The sequence below is a fragment of the Caretta caretta genome, chromosome 15, assembly GCF_965140235.1.
Source record: "Caretta caretta isolate rCarCar2 chromosome 15, rCarCar1.hap1, whole genome shotgun sequence".
Classification (NCBI taxonomy): Eukaryota; Metazoa; Chordata; order Testudines; family Cheloniidae; genus Caretta; species Caretta caretta.
Window position 1 is genome coordinate 26,288,126 of NC_134220.1, and position 14,925 is coordinate 26,303,050.

A 14,925-nucleotide genomic window follows, 5' to 3' on the forward strand; every position below is an offset into this window, starting at 1 on the left:
ACATTTTAGTTTTTTTTTTTTTAATTAGATTTATGAACCATGGAAATGACTGTGAAATTAACTTCGTTAAAAATAATAATAAATAATAATAATAATAATAATAGTCAAGTCTCTATGGCTCTGATGCATTAGAGACAATTCCATACAGTTATTTCTTTGAAAACCATCAAGGTGAAATTAAGCAGTGGAGTCTTTGCTTGTCCAAGGTGGATTGCTGTAGAAACCCTGTGAATGACCCCCATGTCATCTGGATGAGACAGCATTTCCCAGGTGCCAGAAACAACTTGGCTGAGATAACAGGCTAGGAGTTTTATTTGAGCAAGGCTGGAATACACAGGCAGAAAGAGGATTGCTTTTCCCACTGCAACACAATTTTAGTTTTAATTTCTAGGTTGACAAGTTGCCACCAGTAAAAAAAAAAAACAAAAAAACCCCACCTCAAACAATGATTTATTTATTTATTTTTGCCGTGTTGTTCCAACATCTCAGTAAGGAGGCTGCTTAAAATTAGATCCACTTGTCTAAAATTAAAATTTCCAGTATGTTGTGCCCTCTGGCATAGCTGCTCTGAATCAATATAGTAGAAATTAAGTCAAATACAAAAAACAAGCAGTCTCTTTCCCTCTTAAAAAGTCTTTATAATTGCATAATTGCCATTTCAGACACAGAATCGTCTGTATAAAGGAGACCATTTGCTCTGAAGCTGGAATGGCCCACTGACAAAACTATGCTGCTTTCTTTGACACGTCACAGTTTACTGCTTGCAGATTAAGAGACAAAGAAGAAAAAGAAATTAGAATACAGTGAAAGACAGAAATAAAACCAGTTCTTAGCAGAAAGGGTAAATTATTTAAGAAGTGATAGATTCAGCTGTCCCTTGCTGTTCAAAAAAGATGGGATGCCTAATACTCCACTAGATAGGAATTTTTTCTATCCGGCAGGAAGTCTGTTATTGATGTGTGCTAGCTAGGACGCTGTGCTATTTGGCTTGGAGCAAAGCTGCTTGTATCTATCTATTTTGCAGATGTGTTCCTGGACCTCTGTTCTCAGCCAAGAAGCCTCCAGGTTTAGCAGCTGCTACATTAAGTTCAGGTTGTTGATGTGTATTGGAGGCCCATGGTGCCCCCATGGTATGGCGTCAGGAGGGCAAAGATGCCACCGAAATTAAAGATTTAAACGTTAACTGTTTGTGAGGAAGATTGTAGTGGACCCAGCACAGCAGCAAGCTGGTCCTTTCCACTGCACATAGAGCCTGACTTCGATGGAGCAGGACCAATGGATACTTCATGGGATCTTTTCCACTGAGCCCTCATTTTTGTTGTTGCTAGGGAAAGGCATAAATGAAGCACACCCCCACATCTGCATGTGCAAAATTAAAGGCAAGGTTAGAAAAAGCAGGCTCTGGCAGCTCAGTCCTGCCGCGTGCGAAGAGCCTCCAAACTACATAAAACTTCCTTAGAAATTCAGGGTGCTCAGCATCTGGAGAGTCCAATCCTGCTGCCAGCCACTGCAGTCATGGTCCAAATAAATTCCCATCAAGTTCAGGGGGAGCTGGCCCAGGCCTTATATGTTGAGTGTGAGCATTCCTGCTGCTGCCAGCAAATCCATGGAACAAAACTGATTAGGAGCAGAGCCGCTGCACTAGTAAATGACACAGGACTTGTGAATCCATTAGAACTGCACAGCACAAGTGCATTTTAATGCACTCCCTCGAGTGGTGCATTAAGAAAACTGAAAAGCAAACAAGCAAAGAGAGCAGATGGCTCTTAAAGGCTGGTTTCCATTTGCTGTAGGTTCTTTTAGGAGCCATGCCAGTTTGCAGAGATAAATAGCTTTCCCATTAGCCAGGAACCATTGCCAAAGCGCTGCACCCTGCCCGCCCACCATTCACCGCCACCGCACTTCAGAAACCACACCAAACAAGGAAGAACCTGGGCGTTTCTCATTCACGGGGCATAGCGAGATGAACCTGAAAGAAGTGGAAAGCTGGCTTGCCCTTGATGTGGTGTATTGCAAAGGCCCGAGCTAAGGAGGATCACAGATAAGCATACACACCCCAGAATGCTATCACTGGCCATCACATTCTGCCCATATCACCACAATTATCCAAACCTAGACTTGTCATTGTACGCCGTGGGCCCACGCAGGGCTTGGGCTACTTATCAGAAATGTTAGATTTTGCAGCTAGTCTTTACCCAACGGAAAATAGTTTCCAGCCCTTCAGAAAGGGGATGAAATGAAGTCAGAGCAATATCCATCGAGGTGGTGAACATTTGTACATTTAAGCCCCACACTGGCCCTCCACAAACAGAAGAGGGTGTGTGGGTGGTTGCAGCATTGGCAAGCCTATATACCAATTACATGACCTCTGCCCTTGTGGAGGCAAGTGGGGACCCTGAGAAGGAGTACCAGAACGGAAGGGCTGCACAGCCGCTCTGCACCCAGCTCCCTCATTGAGAGATGGATTTTACCACTCACACTCCACCTGCAGAAAACATGGCTTTCTTTGGGTCTTACGTAGGTGACATGAATTTTCACTGGTAGTGGTTTAAACTACCGTGCTGCTTTGCATTTGTTTCTGGTACCTGCCAGGGTTTTATAGCAATAAGAAAGTAGAGATTTCCAAAAGTGCTCAGTGCACCAATTTACCCCTCCTACATTACGGGAGATGGCAACGTTCACCTGCTTTGTAAGGTTAATACAGACACAGCCATAACTAGCCACTTGCTTGTCACATTAGAATCTTTTTTCATTCATAGGGCAGCTGCCTGAAGACTAGCTGGCATTAGAAGGCTCATGGTGAACAGTTCTGGGCTAATACTGTGTAAAAGTAAATTTAAAGTCACAAAGTATCAGCAACACTTTAGAGCAGAGAGAGTGCACTGGACGTGGGGAGTTAATTGGCTTGACAAGGCTAAACATATCAAGGCTGATTAATTCAAGTAGGCTTCCTGTGCTCTGTAAGCAGGCTAAAGATCATCAGACCCTCAACACAAAGCTTTATGTTTAAGAATCGTGGCACTTTACTCAGGCAGGAGCAAGAAAGAAAATCCACAGACTTCCTTACCTATGTTGTTCTGGGCAGGGGGAACGGCCTGAGAATTGGGAGGGAAACCTGTCATCTTAGATGACACAATGACCAAATTGGACCCCCCACACAAATATTCCACAAACCCGTTGCCTTTCAAGAACAGCCAGTTCATGGGAATGTGCAGAATCTAATGATAATGCAGTCTGTTTTTCTTTTTAATAAGCATATGGGGAATCTGAGGAGGAGGACATAAATTTAATCAGCTGGAGAAAAAAAAAGGCAAAGCTGGACTGGAAATGAATTACTTTGAGAAGGAAAATGCATTTGCTTGTCTCTCCATTGTTGCAAACACCCCGTAATCCCATCAACGGCACACATGTGGAACACATGCACATTCTGGTGTTGGATCAAAGCATGCTCCAAATATGCAAATGGAATAGGTACCTTGTTTTAGAGCCACACACATGGAAAATCCTCAAGAAGCAGAACAGTCTGGTGTGTATAATTTTTTATTGGCACGTTTTGCCTGTTGGCTGCTTTCTATACATAAGCCATACCCACTGCAGTAAGACTATTAAGGACAAACAATTGCACATCTAATTCACAAATAAGTGAAATAATAAAATGAAAGAGTTCCATGTAATGCTGGTATCACTCAAAGACCACATGGCTTAACAAAATGGTATGGGCGTGAGGTTGACCTTAGTGAGGAGGAGGAGGAGAAGCAGTCTGACATTTATAGAATGCCTTTCCCCATCCGAAGGATGCAGAGTATATATTGGAATTATATAAACCCTCACTTTGCACACCACTGAAATGCAGCCACCTACGGAGTGGAACATGGCAACTGCTTAACAGCACAAAATAAAACTACACAATATTTGATGGCAGGGAGCAAAAACAACTCCTTTGCAAGTTATTTGTCATTGATACTGTGCCTGTCAAAACTGTAGTTGAGTGCTTCCTAGTAACGTTACATGCAAAATGAAATCTGTAGCATCAGAGGATGACTTATCAATTCATCAAAACACACTGAATGCAGAAGAACGCAGAGAGGAAAAGCAGCTAAGGGTAAAAGTTTTAATGGATAAAGAACATGCTTAGAGTTTACAGGCAGTGAACATCTTGCAAAGCTAAGAAAGGCTGGAAACAGGAAGCTGATGCAAGGGAAGAGAAACTTTCTGGACACGTTTATAGATGCTTGGTGCCAAATTCACAGCTGGCCAGAGAGGGTGCATTTCCATAACTCAGTGGAGTTACCCTCACTTAAGCCAGTGGTGAATAAAGCATTTGATCCTCCACAAGGGCTTGTGTTTTGTTCATTTTTAGCTCAAAAGATTCCAGCTTCTCCAGTTTGATAGCTGAAGAGTTTCAGGGGAACAGAAAGTGGGCAGGGCCGGGGGGAGGAGGGGAAAGCATACATTCCTTGTTTACACTTGACTCCCCTGAGATGGCTTTCTGACTCAGACAGAATTCCCTTACAGGTTTTAGTTTATTTTAGTTTCATATATTTTTTAAAGGTGGTACCAATGAACATGAGGGACTGGCAGTACTGTGTAGAGCCAGTCATCTCCTTCCCAATGTCCTTCAGTCCTGATCTGCAGTTCTCTCAGCAATCCTAACTCTAGACTCTAATACAACCCTGCCAATGCTCTTATTGTTAAGTGATAGGCACGGTGCAGAGGTCATCGTCTCTACCATTACAGACAAGATCAGCTCACACATATAATATACAGGAAGAAGATCCAATTCAGAGCAGCAGCATCATCCCTGCTGCTCATGACTTGAGCCTTTTTAGGGTCCTTAAAATGAGAATACCCAGTGATCTCAGCCCGGATTTAAATCCGGACCCCAGAGATTAAAGCCAAGCACAGTTACTCATCACCCCACTTAGCTCTTGCTTCTCTGAATCTTCAGTATCTAGGCAGTTTCATTTCTCGACATATGTGGATGGAGCAAGTGATAAAAAGATAGCAACAGACACATTGCTATATGCTTTCATTCCCACCACTCACCGACCCCTTTTGACAGTCTCATCAGCAAAGCCAAGTACTGAATAAGGACTCTGATCTGTCCTAGCAAACAAGAAGACTGGGGAGGAGGTGCATGTTATGGAAACCTGGACTGCCACTGTCAGTGCTGTTCCTGGCCCGGGGGTCGACAGACAAATACAGGCTCCAGAGCTGTTAATCTAGCATCTTTTAACAGCAATAAATTGACTTAAAGAAAACCAAAAAACTGAGTCAGACTAACTCCAGTTCATAGTAACGCAAATAGTATCATATCTCATCATCTGGGAGCCAGAATTAAGAAAGTCAGTCATTAGCATATCCCCCGGGGCCAGCTCATTGGAGTCATTTCTGAAAATGGTATGAGCTAGCATACTATGTGTGCTGCAATGGCTAATACTTCCCCAGTTTGGGGGGGGGGGGGGAGGGAAATGGATGATCTTGGGGCTAAACCTAAGGACTGGGTCTAAGGAGAGCTGGGTTCCACTGCTAACACTGCCAAGGACTTCCTGTGTGACCTTGGGCAAGTCACTTCACTTCTCTGTGCCCCAATTCCCCATCTGTTAAATAAGGATAATCTATTATTTGCATTGTGTTAACACCTCAGAGCCTAGGAATTGACCAGGATACCATTGTGCTAGGGACTGTACAAACACCAAAAAGATGCAAAGAATGACTGAAGACAGATCCAAGCTCACTTTTGGACTCCCTGGTTCCCTCCCTCCCCCCACCTGAATAGGCGTTTGCCTTGTTATGTCTTGACTAATCTAATAGCAAACAATGTACTATTTTTTTCTGCATCCTGGTTAAAAGTTAACCAGAGAACAATGGAGATCAGTTGCCACATTTTCGCTAGACAAAGAACAGTCATCATTTCACTTTTTGTGATCAAAGGGGCTCTCATAACTTCCAAGAACAAGATGACAAAAATACGATTTGTAATAATGGTGGCACTGATCACATGCCACCTCTTCCTACAGGCTAACGAAAACCTTGATGGAAACACGCTAGCAGCTGTAGTACAAAGACTATATCTACATTAGATTTTTTGATAGAAATCTCCCACCATTGCACTTACATTCGTGCAACTCAGAACAGTTTGATAACACGGCGATAAAAATGCCAGAGGCCAACTGAGTCCTGCCTAGGGTAGCCAGGTGTCTGGTTTTCGACCAGAATGCCTGGTTGAAAAGGGACCCTGGCAGCTCCAGAGAGCACTGCTGACCGGGCCGTTAAAAGTGGGCAGCGGTGCAGCGGGGCTAAGACAGGCTCCCTACCTGCTCAGCTCTGCATGGCTCCTGGAAGCAGCAGCATGTCCCCTCTCTGGCTCCTATGCGTAGGGGCAGCCAGGGGGTTCTATACGCTATCCCCGCCCCAAGTGCCAGCTCTGCAGCTCCCATTGGCCGGGAACTGCTGCCAATGGAAGCTGCGAGGGTGGTGCCTGCAGATGATGCAGTGCACACCACACACAGCCACCTGGCTATACCTCCATGTAGGAGCTGGAGGGGGGAACATGCCACTGCTTCCAGGAGCTGCCTGGAGTCTGCACCCCAACTCCCTGCCCCAGCCCTGATCCTCCTCCTGCCCTCCGACCCACTCGATCCCTGCCTGGAGCAACCTCCTGCACCTAAAACATCTCATCCTCAGACCCACCTCAGAGCCTGCACCCCCAGCTGGAGCCCTCATCCCCTCCCGCACCCCAACCCCCTGAGCCAGCCCAGTGAAAATGAGCGAGTGAGTGAGGATGGGGAGAGTGAGTGACAGAGGGAAGAGGGATAGAGTGAGCGGGAGTGGGGCCTCAGAGGAGGGGGTGTTCAGTTTTGTTCTAGTCCTGCCTTCACTTATGAGCCCATCGTTGGGACCAGTGGGCCCCCATGAGGCTCGATCCACCAGTGAGGGGTGAACGCTAATAATCTTTGTTAACTGTTTGGTGAGTTATAGGGCTACTTCCCTCTGCCTTGCCCATCCAACAGAAAACGACAAGAGCGTGAAAATTAATGCAGGGGCTCAGCTGGGAGTTTGCATAACTCTGGGGGATTCCCAGAGGAGTCAAAAATGACATTTTACAAGAACTTCAAGAATCTTGATAAGAAATGTAAGAGCCACTGCTGGGAGGAAAACCACAGCCCTTATCTTGGTGAACCTACGAATGCAGTACTGTGAAGCGTTTGCAGATTGGAGGATACAGCTATTTCCTACAGGCACTAAGACCTCAGATCAGCAAAGCACTTAAGCACGTACTTAACTTTAAGCATATCAACGGTCCCATTGACTTCAATGAGACTACTCACATGCTTAAAATTAGGCCCATGCTTAAGCGCTTTGCTAAATTAGGGCCTGGGTGGTGTTTCGTGAGGTACTCAGCCTCCTTAGCTCCCATTCGCAATGTCTTGGTCGAATTCCAACAATGGAGTTCACAGCAGCAAAGTATATGAGAAATAGATCAAGCCTCCCACCTCCTAGTGAGCTGACTTGATGAATGTACCGAAAGAATTTTGAAATCTGATAGTTATTTAATTTTTTAAAATGCATGGTTAATAGAGCCGCAGCCAGCTCGAGTTTAGCAATTGCAGCACTTTGCCACCATAAAACAGAATTGTTTGTTTTCCAGACCCTAACACAAAACCCCAAAACCGATCCCCACCTCCCCAAAATAACTCCTCTGCATTGGTCTGATCGCCTGTCAGGTGAAGGAGAAAAGACGCCAGGGAACTTTGTGTCGGCAGCATCTGACGACTAAAAGCACCAATTATTGGGACTTTCCAGACGAGAATGCTGCTTGAATGCATGTGTACATGTATCACTCAATAATATATTAGCTCCCTCCACTCACACCTAGCCAAGAGGAATCCTCCCAGGTTTCATTTTTAATAAGCTCTCCCTGCTAGTTAGATAATGGGAGATGCACTGAACTGCTTTGTGAACTCCACCTAAAAGTCATTACGCAGAATTGAGCTGAAAGCAAAGCCCCGATCCCCCAAAATGCTTTAACCATCTAATGAAAGTTGCGTTCCCTTGGATTGATATTGCTTGGCAAGATACTTAAGTTATTTGGTTACAAATGGGCTTTATTTTTAAACCTACATACCATATTCCTTTCAGGCATTTATGGCGAGGGGAATGGAAAGAGGCTAGAAGGACAGGCAGCCTTTTCACTTCTAGGACACTGACTGACTAACTGCAGGCCAGGTTGGGAGGAAAAGTAAGTATATTATGGTAGTGCTCAAAGACCTCAAATCCGTATTGGGGCCCCATTGTGCAAGGCACTGTACAAGCAAAGAAGAGACAATCCCTGCCCTCAGAGCTGAAGTGGTCCAATATTAAATGAGTTTGGTGGGTCTCTGTTCAACTCCAAAGCAGTTAATTAGCACCTTTGACCAGCACTAAATTTACTATTCACACATCCATGGAGACTATTGCTTTACTTAAGCTTTCTTGGATGCCTTAAATCCCAAGCCTAATCACAGCCATAGGATAGGGCTCCTGCTTCTATATCAGTTCATGAGTCTCAGCTAAGTATTTGCTGAATGGCTTTCAGCGGTTATTGCAAATCCCTGCCCAGAGAGATCCCAAGGAAATGGAACCAGTTTGCTTGCTCACTGCTCTCCTGAGCTGTGAAATTGACTGGACCTTGTACTGTACTGAGCAGCATTTGTACAATACTGCAGATGAAATGCAGTAAAGGTAAATCCAGCAAGAACTGTGAAATAAATGAAATCCAAAGACAGGTGTTTTCAAGCCTCTGGGAGTGTATTACAGTACAAATCATTGAACAGGGGCTTGGCAAAGCCTCCAAGTTACTGATCTCATCAAACTCCACTGAACTTAAGTCTGGTTTTGTTCTAGTCGTAGCACAGAAGCCCCTCTCTGTGGACTTAGAAGCCTCCTTCTTCTGGCTGATGATAGCTCAATATCGGTCTTAATTCTCTTTGAACTCAGTGCAGCCCCAAATCCAGCTAGCCACTCCATCCCTTAGGATCATCTCTGGCTCCCTCGGATCATAAAGCTCCTCCTTTCTAACCACTCATGGCACCAGATTTTGATCTCTGTTACACTAGCATAAACCCAGAAGGATTCTGCTGAAGCCAGTGGAATTACTCTGGATGTATACCTATGCAGCTCAGATTAGGCCCCGTCTCTGGTGATGGCTCATGCTCTGCTTAGACCCCTCTTCTAAGGAGGGCCACACAGTCTGAGGCTCAGCTGTTTACTTTGTTCTTTTGCTGCCATTTTTATGATGGTGATGCTCAATACCATGTATACGTTTACAGCATTACTGGTACCTCCCTGACCTCTCTCTGGGTGTCTTAAGCAAGTAAGACTGTGGTTTTGCCTCTGTTTCCTTCAGATAACTCTCTCACTTTCAGTAAATGTGTAACTCCTCCATCTTCCCCCTCCTCAATTCACATTTCCCCTTTGCCTTTAACTGTAGTCATCCATGACCCTAAACTCTCTTCTTCCTCCTCCCACATCAGCAAGTTGCCTATCATCCCCTCAATGCTGCCTGTGTATCACTTCTGAACCAATCCTCATCCATGCCTTCATTTCCTCTTGCCTTCACTATGAGAAGTCTCACGTCTCTAGCCAGTTTCCAGCTCTCCAAACTGTGTGCACGGTCTGCAGTTGTCAGCCTCCTTGCATGCAACGCCTCCATAACTCCCCACTGGCCTCAGGATTTGCTTCAATTGCTTCCTCTTTAAAACTTTCTAAGGATTTTGCTCTCTCTCTCTTCTCCTGTCACTGCTTCTACTACTCTTGAGTATCAGCACGCAGCAAGTCCCTTTACTATTGGCTACTGATGGCGTGAAAGCCTTCTCCTCTGCAGCTCATGTCGTTCTGAATCTCTCAACCTCACTGACTCCATTTCTTTTCAGATTTAATCTGAAATGGTCTTTCCTTCTGATCCAAACAATCTAAGTCTTTTAGGTACTTACATAGCGCCCACATGACCATAGCTTAGTGCCTCACAGTCTTTCATGTATTTCTCCTCATAGCACCCTTGTGAGGCGAGGCAGTGCTATTTCCCCCCACTTTACAGATGGGGAACTGAGGCACTGAGAGACTAAAGACAGGAAGTCTGTGGTGGAACAGGAAGCTGAACCCTGGCGCCCCACACCCCAGACTAGAGATCTAATCACTGGACCATTCTTCTCAACTCTGCTCATACTTATTAACGATCAAATTATTTTGAGATAAACAATAAAAATGATGCTGTGATTCTACACAGTGCTTTCCAGAGGATTTTTGAAGGCTGTACAAAGGATAAGCTGCATTAGAGAGAGAAATATTCTGAAAATTACAGAATGAGAGAATTAAAATAGATCCTCATGCTAAAACGCAAACATGCTCAAGACAGCATTTATCAAGAAATCTCGACAGTCTCTGAGTATTACTAAAGGGAAAATGAGAAGCACACTCTATGCAGTTCCCTCAGATAGTGCTTTATAGAAAGGGTAACTTAAACCGTGTGGCTAGAGCCCTGGACTGAGACTCAGGGGACGGAGATCTGTGCCTCAGTTTCCCCATCTGTAAAATGGGAATAATGATACTAACCTCCAAGCTTTGAGATCTATGGATAAATATCACTATACAAGAACTAGGTATTGTTATTTCAGGTTCAGGTCATAACATTATAGAAAAGGGCATTTTGTTTGGTGGAGAGTGAAATCACTTAGGTAAACTAGGAAGACTTGGCCATTGATAGCCACAAGTGATCTGAACTTGCAGTAAGGGGAGAATAGGTCCATTAATTTAATCAAAACAAATATAGATAAGTACACACTCTGCTACACAGCAGACACGCACAGAGCAGACAGAAGGAGGAGGAAGTACACGTAATGTCATCTCAGCTGAGATAAATACCAACCACTCTCCTCATTCTGGACCGAGAACGTCCAATGGTATCCTGAGGGAGAGTAAATGTGCTGGCTGCTCTACGTGCAGAAGGAAAAAAAAAAAAACTATTGGGAAAAAGAATCAGAGCAACCGCTTGAAGGCACAAGAAGTTTTCAATCCTCCCCCAGCTCCACCACCAGAGTGAAACTGTGGGAGATGCGGAGACATTCTCATGCCCCGGGAGAGTACAGAGAGTTGCGTCAGTAGTAGACTATAGGACAGAGGTGGGCAAACTGCGGCCCATGGGACCCTCCTGCCTGGCCCGGGAGGCTAGTCCCCGGCCCCTTCCCTGCTGTTCACCCTCCCCCGCAGCCTTAGCACGCTGCACTGGGCGGCCTGGCAGCACAATTGCAGAGCCTGGCCTGACCCGGTGCTCTGGGCAGTGCAGCTGTATCACCGCCAGCCACCAGTGCTCCAGGCAGCGTGGTAAGGGGGGGTTGGATAGAGGGCAGGGGAGTTTGGGGGCGATGGTCAGGGCGGTCAGAGAGTGGGGGTGGGAGGGTGGAGGGTGTCAGATAGGACTAGGAGGCGAGGGCTGGGCCATGCCTGGCTGCTTGGGGAGACACAGCCTCCCCTAACCGGCCCTCCATACAATTTTGGAAACCTGATGTGGCCCTCAGGCCAAAAAATTTGCCCACCCCTGCCATAGGAGATACAAGTCAGATCAACAAGAAGGCCCCAGTGGCCGTAAAAGTGGCCAGAGCCAGAAGTCAGGATGCAATGCAAAATGAAACAAATAGGAGCTAGGGTGGGAGGCTAGAGGGAAACCTGACTGTTAAAGGGTTTACTAAACACGGCTGCTTCAGACACATATGGAGCTGCAGGGAAACCTAGAACAAGGAAGGGGGCGGTTGCTACTAACATTAAAACATTAGCATATTGCACCTGTTTGTTAAACTCGTGACAAAATCTGGAACAATCCTAAAAAAAGGGTGAACACAGGCCTACAGCAGTGGGTCTATTTTTAAAAGAAAGCTATAGGGGAGACTAATTTAATGGTGGCCACTTCGGCTCTGGAATTATTTGTATCGTTCCTATTCCCAGAACATACGAACACAAATAATCAGTTTATAAACTGATTGCTACTGCCCCGAGAGTTAAAAGACTGATGTTCTTGCAGCTCCCACATCTCCATTTAGAGAGACACCACACCAGGTCAAAACTGGCCCCAACTTTACATTTTCTTAGGATGAAAATGGTATTTAAAAAAAAAAGTCTTTGTCAAACCTAGATCCAATGGGAAGAATGCGGGGGGGGGGGTTTACTCCAACAGAAACATTTTCTTAACTAACCCTCCCTCATCAGAGTTTGCCACCCGAACATTGGCACGTTAGGCTAGTGCATAAAAACCCAGACACCCGATTAGAAACAGAAGTGAAAACTAGTTTCCTTTTTCCCCAACCCGAGAAAAATTCAAAAATGGTTGTGTGCGTGCTTGGGATGGGAACAGGTGCTGCAAGTTCCTTAGCCCCTAGGGTCTGAAGAGCCTGTCAGTCTGGCTGCTGTGGGGTTGTGTGTTGCTGTTTAGTTGGTTTGGGTTTTTTGGCAGGGTGGGGAAGAGGCCACTCGACTTTCAGCTAATGAAGTGGGGGGCTGGGGATTTGATTTCTTCCCAGCCATCACTATCACGGGTGTTTGAGAGGACAGGGCTTGACGGGGGGGGGGGGGGGGGAGGATGAGGAATGAGCCCCCACCCACACACAGATTTGAAAGAGGGCAGATCCAAGCTAGGCTCCCCCTAAGGGCATGCGGACTAAGCTAACTCAGGGGTGCATATTCCTATATGGCAACAGCTGCTGGGTTCTGCACGTGGGCGCCCCATCCGCGCAGCATTCCCAGGCCCAGGGAGCTGGAGAGGATCCCAGCTCACCTCTCAGCCCCCAGCCTCAGCTGAGTGACAAGCACCGGCCACTAGAGCCAAACAAAGCCAGGCCAGTTACAGAGGCAGTGCTGAGTCTCTCCCACCAGGTTTCCATCCCATGTCCTTTGTGGGTGTCCCCCCTCCGCCGCCCCCAGTATCTTATTCGTTTCCCTCCCAGCATGGTCCCTGCATCACATCGCTACAGGGAACCGCCTTACCACACAACACAGAGCCATCAGCTCAGCCACCCTTCACAGCCCCATCCCCTCCACCGAGCCGCAGCTCCCCTTCCACCCAGCATCGCCCCGCCAGCCAATCCCAGGCCTCGCTTTGTCCCTCTCCGGTACTTTGGGGTCCACCCTCTGCACTAGCCAAGGATGCAGCACCATCCAGCCCGGAGATACCGGGGAATACCGCCCGCCCGGGCGGCGTGCCCCTCCCTTCCCCAGGGCAAAGCGACTCCCCTTCTCTGGGCTGGCCCAGGCCTCCCCTGCCAGCCAGACACTGGATGCAAAACCCGCTCACTCCCTCCATCCCCTCCCTGCGCCCGCACCCCGCCCGGAGCGCACTCCCAATTGCAGGGCAGAGCAAGAATTAAGCCCCTCCACCCACCGACCAGCGGAAAACGCTGCCGCCGGTCTCCGGTGCCTGGCTCCCTTCACGGGAACAGGAGCGAGCTGCATGCCCGCCTCGCCCCGGAGCCCCTGCTTACCTAGCAAGCGCTCCCGGGCGCAGCCCCAGCTCGCTTCTTCTGGGTCTCCATTGCGCTGCGATCCCCACCTTCCCCCGGCGCAGCAGCTCTTCCCCCAGCTGCTGCCAGCGACACCTCGATTGGCTGCGACTGGGAGATTTTCCGGCCCAGAAGGAGAGAGTCAGATTTCACCAGCACCCTCGTTATTGGCCGCTGCAAAGCCAGAGCTTCGCTGACTGGCCCAGATGTGCAGCCTGCAGGCTGGTCTCTCCCAGCGCCTTTTTGCTTTCAATTTTGCTCTCAAGCTGTAGAGACAGCGGCAGATGCCAGCAGGGAATGGAAAACAGGGGTGGCACTCAAGACACGCGCTCTCTGTTATATCCTCGTGTGCTTGAGTGTGCCTGTCTCCCTCGGTTTCTTTACAGATCCCTTATTGTTCACCATTTAGAAAAGCCATTTCCGGGGAATAACTTCTTCCCTGGCCTTCTGGCTAAGGATAAATTTTGTTCAGCCTGTTTGATCAGTTTAACAATCAAAATGATACTTAGAAATTAGTCCAGCTTTTCCTCCGGAGCCCACACAACTTTACAAGGGAAAATATAATAATCTTCATTTTGATGATGAGGAAACACAGAAGTAACTTCCCCCAAAGGCACACAGTAAACCAGGGGCAGAATGGAGACCAGAACCCAAGTCTCTGGAATTCTCAGCCCTAGCCTCAGGGCCAATGTAATGTCCCCTTTAAAAGGGGATGCAAGTCCATCCCATGCAAGCAGATAAAGTTCATCCAGGATTCTGTATGCACAGGCTAATCAATTTTAAAAAAAAAGTGGATGAAAGCCTGGCCTACTGAAGTGCATGGGAGTTTTGCCATTCACTCAGTAAAGCCAGGATTTCAACCTGTACTTATGTTTTGGCCAAACCAGGTTCTAACAAGAGTAGGCAGCCAAAGACAAGACCAAGCCATGTTTAAACAATGAAGCTCTAGACTATATACAGAGCTAGGGTACAGCATGGTTTCTGAACACTGCTTAGGTCTGGCCACAGTGACCCATCAGGCTATGAGAGAATTCCTGTTTGAGGTCAACAAAGCAAAAACTGTGTTTACGGAGTTTTCTTTAAAACTTTGCCTGAGTAGGTGTGTAAGAGAGAGGGGAGGAGAGGTTCACTAGTTGCTGATGTGACCCCAGTAGCGTAAGTCTTTTCCATCTCCACTTCTTGATCCTAAACAACTTTAAGCACAAGCAAAAAAGTGGCCATTTTCAGCCTTTATTCTCTAGCTGCAGATTATACAGCTCATGAGTCAACCTCATTCCCCCCTGCAGCAGCAAGATTGCCGCAGATAGTTCACATCCAGATTTCCGCCCCCTACACGAGTACAGTACGAAGCAACTTGGGGCCCTACACATTGTAAAACTAGTCCTGGAAGTGTAACAGT

At 46.8% G+C, this 14,925-nt stretch overlaps 1 protein-coding gene across 4 annotated transcripts in view; it reads right to left on the reverse strand.

Annotated features, from left to right (window-relative positions):
* The window catches only part of CAMKK2 (calcium/calmodulin dependent protein kinase kinase 2), a 46,539-nt gene extending 32,717 nt beyond the window's left edge, over positions 1–13,822 (reverse strand). For 2 of the 4 annotated variants that reach the window (XM_048821531.2, XM_048821528.2), the window contains exon 1: positions 13,509–13,820. The gene's annotated coding sequence lies outside the window, so the exon portion shown is untranslated. Of the gene's footprint in view, positions 1–13,508 lie in introns of all 4 variants that reach the window. The other 2 variants (XM_048821529.2, XM_048821530.2) reach the window with 2 other exon arrangements.
* Positions 13,823–14,925: the final 1,103 nt, after the last annotated feature.